Below are 6,607 nucleotides of genomic sequence, written 5' to 3'. Positions count from 1 at the left end.
GCCGGGTTCGGGCCGCGCGTCCCGGACGCCGAGCGCAACCGCCGGCGCCTGGGGCTGGGGCGCGCTGCGGGCCCAGTGGGTTCCCCACGTCTTGCGCGCGCTTTTCTGCACCTCCGCTATTTTCCTGGGCTCCCTAGAACCCCCAGTTGCCTCTCTTCCATCGCCCGCAACTAGCGCCGCCGCCGCCGCCGAGATTTTCCGCAATGCAACTGCAGGGGTCGTTATTTCCTCGCCTACGGATCCCGACGCTTCCCGGTGCCGAGAGGAGAAGGAGGGCAGGTGGGGCGGGGGGAGGAGGGGGCAGAGGAGGTGGAGGAGGAGGAGAAGGTGGCGGAGAAGGAGGATGGGGAGCAGGAGGAGAAGGGGGAGGAAGGGGAGGAGGAGGAGAAGGGGTCTAGGCCAGGTGAGCGTCCTCGCCGCCGCCCGGAGTCCCAACGTCAGCCCGGCCTCCGGGCGCCCGGGGGCGGAGGCAGCAGTCCGGGGTGGAGAGCAGAGGCTGAACCCCGCCATAAGAAGGAGGAGACGGCTGGGCGTCTGCGCTTCAGGCCACCACTCCCGCCGCCTCGGCTCCATCCCCCGGGGGCCGCGGAGCTCTGCGCCCCGCCCGGCCGCCTGCGCTGCCCTGCAGGGTCTCTGAGTTTCTCTGCGCCTTAGAAAGAACTTCGCGCCTGCCTGCTCCGCGCGGGAGACCCAGGCGGGACTCATCCCGCAGTGCTGTGCTGGGTTCTCCCTCCGCTGCGGAATACTGGGGATTTTTTTTTTTTTTGCATACTTCATTCCCTGTCCTCTCCCTTCCTCCCTTCTCCTGCTCCCTTCCCTCCTTCCCCCGTTTGTGCTCCAGAGCAGGAACACTACTTACCCTAGAGTTCTCTCTGCAGGTTCTCAGACCAGTTGCAACTCTTGCCGGCTAGTCCCTCACCGGCCCCCTCCCCAAAGGCGGGGAAAACGTCTTTCTAAGTTCAGGGCCGGCAGCTGCCAACTGCGCTTCTATCCAGTTCCGGGAGGATCCGAGACTGCAGGAAACCCGGGCCTTCGGGGAACGGGTTTCCCTTCTTGATTTTTTGCCTCTTTTTTTCCACCCCGCGTACTATTTTTCTTTAGGGAGGTTCTAGTGCTTTGGAGCTTTCGCTGGTGTTCAGGATACTCTGCCAGAGACACTCAGCTGCTTCCAGGGAAGGCGATTTCCCCACCAAGCCCGCGCGCGCACCAGCCCGGCGCGCTGCTCTCCACCGCCCCGGGGGAAGATGGGGGCGGCGCGAGCACCACCCACCGCCCGGGCCGCGCGGGAGCCCGTGAATCCGCGGAAGGTCTCGCGGTGAGGCGGACAGTCCGAAGCCAGGGGAGGACTTGGACCCGGCTGCAGTGTGGATGCGAGGAAATGGAAGGAAACCCTGCGCTCGGGACCGTTCGCTTAGGAGGGCGAGGAGTACAGGGGGAGGAGGAAAGATTGCAGCAGATCCAGCTCGGTGTGCGTCTAAAACTGCTGCAGGGCTTTGCCAAAAGCCCCAGACCTACCTCTTCGGGGGTGCTGCAGAAGAGGAGGGTAGAGTAAGGGGAATCCCTGGAAAGATCTCGGATTTCTCCAAGCCCTTGTCCCGATTCGGAACTGTGGTGCGGGAGATTTTGCACAAGCGCGGATGGACACACACACACACACACACACACACACCAAACAAACACACATGAACCGCAGTGGTTTTTATTTTTAAAATTTTTTGTCACTTTTGAATGTTTTGATCTTTAGAAGCCATCTCAGCGTGGGCCTCTGTCTAATAACCGCACAGAGGGTGGGTAAGTGGAGGAAGGAGGCAGACGAAGGACACGGTTCACCGGCACAGTCAGTCCGCTTAGTCTTCCCCTAGCGAACCCAGGACCCAGGCTGTGTAGCACCGGAGGGTGCGGCATGGGAAGCAAAGGAGGTAGACCACAGAGCTCCCCGCCCAGGAGTCCAGGCGTCTTTTTGCTGAGTGGCGGGAGAGGGGGAGAGCAGAGAGGGGGAGGAGAGCAGAGGGCGGTTCTGGGAGCTGCCAGGGCTGGGCTGGCTGCGCGAGTCTGAGCGCGGAGTCCTGCTGCCTCCGGGGATTCTAAACACGAACGGCTGGCGGTCTCGCCTACTCTTTAAGAAGGAGGTGTGGCCCAGGGATCCGCTCTGTGAGTGATTGCCAAGGACTCCAGGTGGTCAGCACATTAAAAACCTAGGCCCAGATGCAATAAACCCAGGGTTCTTATATGGAGCGCTTCGAGGCTCAGCAGGGAAGGTACTGAGACCTGAGAACATTAGAAGACTCTGAGATAGTGAGAATTAGCCCATTTGAGATACATACGGGGAGGGTTTGCCTCCGGGCTTTGAAAGTAGACTGCATGGAAGGGATTTGTGAGGGAGGGGAGGACAAAGCATTTTGCGGGATCTCAACAGGTCCATCTTCCAGGAGTTCAGAACCGTGGACAGTGACCGATCTTCAGCGCCTAGACAGCCGGATTTACAGCCCACGGGAGCGCTCTTTCCTCTGGAAGTCAAAGCAGGTTGCCTGGATTTTTATACCATGGCCCATTCACTCATGAATGAATTTTGCAAATATTAAACGAGTGTCTCGTATGCGTCAAGTGCTGTGGACAGATGCTGGCGTCTCGTAATTGACAATCCATAATCCTTGTTCTTTAAAAGCTTGTATCCTACATCCTTTTACATTTTGCCTAAAGAACAATGTCCATAAAAAAATACTTATTTCCTCCTCTTCAGCCTGCAAACTTGCATGCTGCACTCAAAAATATATTTATTTTCTGTCTCAAAGTATTTTCAATAGAAAAAAGTATTTGTGAAAGGTAGTTTGAGTGTGTCTATTGCTTGTTATGGGCCAGACCTTGCCAAATTCCTTACAAGGGTCTTCTTGTTGCGTTATCATAATATTCTCTGTTCATCCATTTGTGTTGCCACAACAAAACACCACACACAGCTAATTTATAAATAATAGAAATTTATTTCTTTCAGTTGTGGAGCCTAGAAAGTCCAAGGTTGAGGTGCTTGCCCTTGGCAGTTAGTGGGAACAATGTTGGTGTGTCCTCACATAGCAGAAGGTAGATGGGTAAGAGGGCCTCTGCTGGCTAGTTCCTTTCTGCCCTTTGGAAAGGTGCTGATCCATTTGTGAGGGTAAAACCTGCATGACTTAATCGCTTCCCCAGAAGCTCATCTCTTAGTACTTAGTACTAGCACAACAGGGATTAAATTTCAACATGAATTTTGAAGAAGAGACATTCAAACCTTAGCAATCCCTATGAGATAAATACTGTTATTACTTTCATTTTATAGATATAAAACAGGCTCAGAGCAGTTATTTTCTTACAGTCTCACAGTACCTGTAGAGATCAATCCAAACTTAGAAACCATACCACACCTCCCTATATGCTTTGTAAAATAAAACATATTTTTGGAGGGTATTTTTTACTTAGAGCAGAAGTATATAACCTTCACACACCTAGAGCCAATCAAAGGCAGATGAAAATGTAATGGTAGATTATGCAGTTTACAATTTAACTCCCTTCTGTTTGGGAGAAGGAAATGATCCTTCGGGATTAGGAATAATCCAAAGCATTTCTAATGAAAAAAAAATAATCAGAATGCTTGCTGGATGACAGTTCGGTTCATCTTGGAATAAAATAATGAATACAAAAGTTTGCCAGCATCTTGATTCTATCTTAGCATTTTGTGCAAGAAAGAATACCTACCTTCTCAATTCATTTCTGGGCTTAATTTATATGATTTTCTGAGAAATCCTCAGTTGATTTCAGGAAATAACTCTGAAAAAGTATTAAGTAGAAGCCTTCAAATTGTAGTAAATTCTATATTTTTTCATTTGTAGGGTGTTGTCTTTAACCCACAAAATGAAGAAAATTTAAAAACACTACAAAGTTAAATCTTTAGCATTTTCCTTGATCAAAGAAGTATTTGATAGCTTTAAATATTTCTCTCCCTTAACTTGTCTTCATCTTTTGTCTCTTTCCTGTACATTTCTCCTCTATCAGTCAAGTGCTGTGTGTTTTATGCAAAGCCCAGTTGCCTCCTAGAGACCAGAGGGTTACATTTCCACTCTCCAGGAGAGAATTTTAAATTATTTTGCATTCTTTCTCTCTCTTCCCATTTATTCAGCCCTCTAAAAGAAGGAGAAACTCCTTGGATTGGTGAAATTTGTAGGAATCCAACACTGCTTGGGGCATGTTTCTCAAAGGCCACTCACTCTGCATTAGAAGATGAAAGAGACCCCTTTGTATATTTCATGCCTTTATTCTCCTGATAAACCTGCATCGGGCACAATGAGCTCACTGTGCTTTTACTATGTATGTCTATTCTCCATGCCATATCCGTCTTGAGAAGAATAGTGTCTATGTCTTTCCTTTCTTGAAGTAATTGGATTTTTGAGACCAATCACAACATCCACATGTTTGGAAAAGATAATTTAGAACTTTCTTTGTAGATCCAACAATCTTTCTGATTATTTCCTAGTTCTGAATTTGGAGGGATGAACTGGAAAGTGCTCCTTTACACTTTAGATCCAAATCTTCTTACCCAATGTAACTATATACTACAATATACTTTGGAACATATCAAGCTTCATTTGGTGAATGTTGCACCATCATTTAAAAATGCTCTTATTTTTAATTGCTTTTCAGCCAGAGAACTTCATGACTGAGTTCTTCTGAGTTCTATCAAAAGGTTGAAATTATTCAAATAGGGGGCTGGGGATTTAGCTCAGTGGCACAGAGCCTGCCTGGCAAGCGTGAGGTTGTGAGTTTGATTTCCAGTACCGGAAAAAAAAAAAAAGAAAATATTCAAATAGAAAGATATGCCTTAATAGATGAGAAATTGCAATGTAGTTAGAGTGCCAATTTCACACAAACTGGATTATGTAGTCAATATAATCCCGGTCAAACTCCCTGCGCACTTTTTTCTTAAATGGAAATGAACAAGCTGTTTCCATAAAATCCATGTGAAAACACAAAGAACTTAAAATAGCCATGATACTGTTGAAAAAGAAAAACAAAATTGGAAGATTTAAAGTATGTGACTTCAACACTTATAAAGCTTTAGTAATCAACACAATGTGGTACTAGCATCAAGATAGAAAAATAAATCAATGAAACAGAATAGAGTCCAGAAATGTAAATCAATGAAGCAGAATAGAGAACCCCAAAATAGAAGGACAGAGTCTAACTCAGCCAAGTCACAAAAGTGCGAAGTCATTTCCTTAAGAACAACCACTTTATTTTAGAGAGCACAATAATAAAAAAGATACAAAATTTTAAAACGAGATGATAGGAAATTAACAGTAGTTACTATAGTGCATATTGTTATCTTCAAGATAGCTGCTCAGATTACCAGATATAGGCATGTAAGAGTCATCAAACAAGATAAGCACTAACTGTTCCTTTCAATGAACTAATAGAAATTAGTAGTATACTTATCTTAGCCATAAGATATATATATATCCTTTCTTTTTGCTCTTTTCACCCATCCCAGTTATTCTTTCCTTTTTAAACAGTTTCTTTCCCTTTTACAATATCTATTGTAACTTTTGGATCTTATTTTTACTCTTTCAGTTTCTTATACTAGAGTATATTAGCAATGTTTACAGATGTGAGTCTGATTTATTTCACTTATTAGTATGGCCTCTAGTTGCACCCATTTACTTATAAAAGCCTTATCTTCTTTATAGCTGAGTAGTACTCCATTGTATGAAAACACCACTTTGTTTTTATCCATTTCTTGGTTGATTGGTTTGGTTTGTTTCCAAAATGTATATATTACAAATTGTGGTGCTATAAACTTGGGCACACATATATCACTATGGTATGTTTTTAATTCTTCTGGGAAAATACCCAGAAGGGGAATAGCTGGGTCGAATGGAACCTCTTATCCTAGATTTTTAAAGAATATCCACACTTGATTTCAACCTTTTTAGTGAATTATCTTTCTAAGAAAACAGAAAAGTAAAGTACAATGTATGCACTTATCAATCATATAAAGTAATTAAAATGGATCATAGATATACATGTAAAAACCTAGGAAGATATTAGAAGAAATCTTGGCAAGCTTGGATTAAGTAAAGATTTCCTTGATATGATACCAAAGAAATGATTAATAAAAGAAAAAATCATTTAAATGAAGTACAATACAAGAACAATTTGTATTTCATCTGAATTAAGAACTTGTCTTTTCCAAAGGATACTTAATGTTGAGAGAATTAAAATACAAGCTACAGTATTAGAGAAAGTATTTTGGAAATGACTTGTAAACAGAATATGTAAGAATTGGGGCTAGGGATATAGCTAAGGGGCACAAGCACCTGCCTGGCAAGTGCAAGGTCCTGAGTTTGACTCCCGGTACCCAAAAGAAAAAAAAATAATAAAAAAAAGAACATGTAAGAAGTACTCAAAACTCAATTAGGAACAATTTAAAAATGGGCAAATTGTGTGTACTTTATCAAAATACATACTGATGTCAAATAAGAATATGGAAAGATATTTAACATTATTAGTCACTGGGGAAATGAAGATTTAAAATGCATGTTTACCAGTATACATATGTTTAGTTAGCTAAAATTGAAAAAATAAT

Source organism: Chinchilla lanigera, unplaced genomic scaffold, assembly GCF_000276665.1.
Source record: "Chinchilla lanigera isolate Chin_1 unplaced genomic scaffold, ChiLan1.0 scaffold00050, whole genome shotgun sequence".
Lineage (NCBI taxonomy): Eukaryota > Metazoa > Chordata > Mammalia > Rodentia > Chinchillidae > Chinchilla > Chinchilla lanigera.
The sequence above is the reverse complement of the archived record's forward strand: the minus strand, read 5'-3'. Positions refer to the sequence as shown.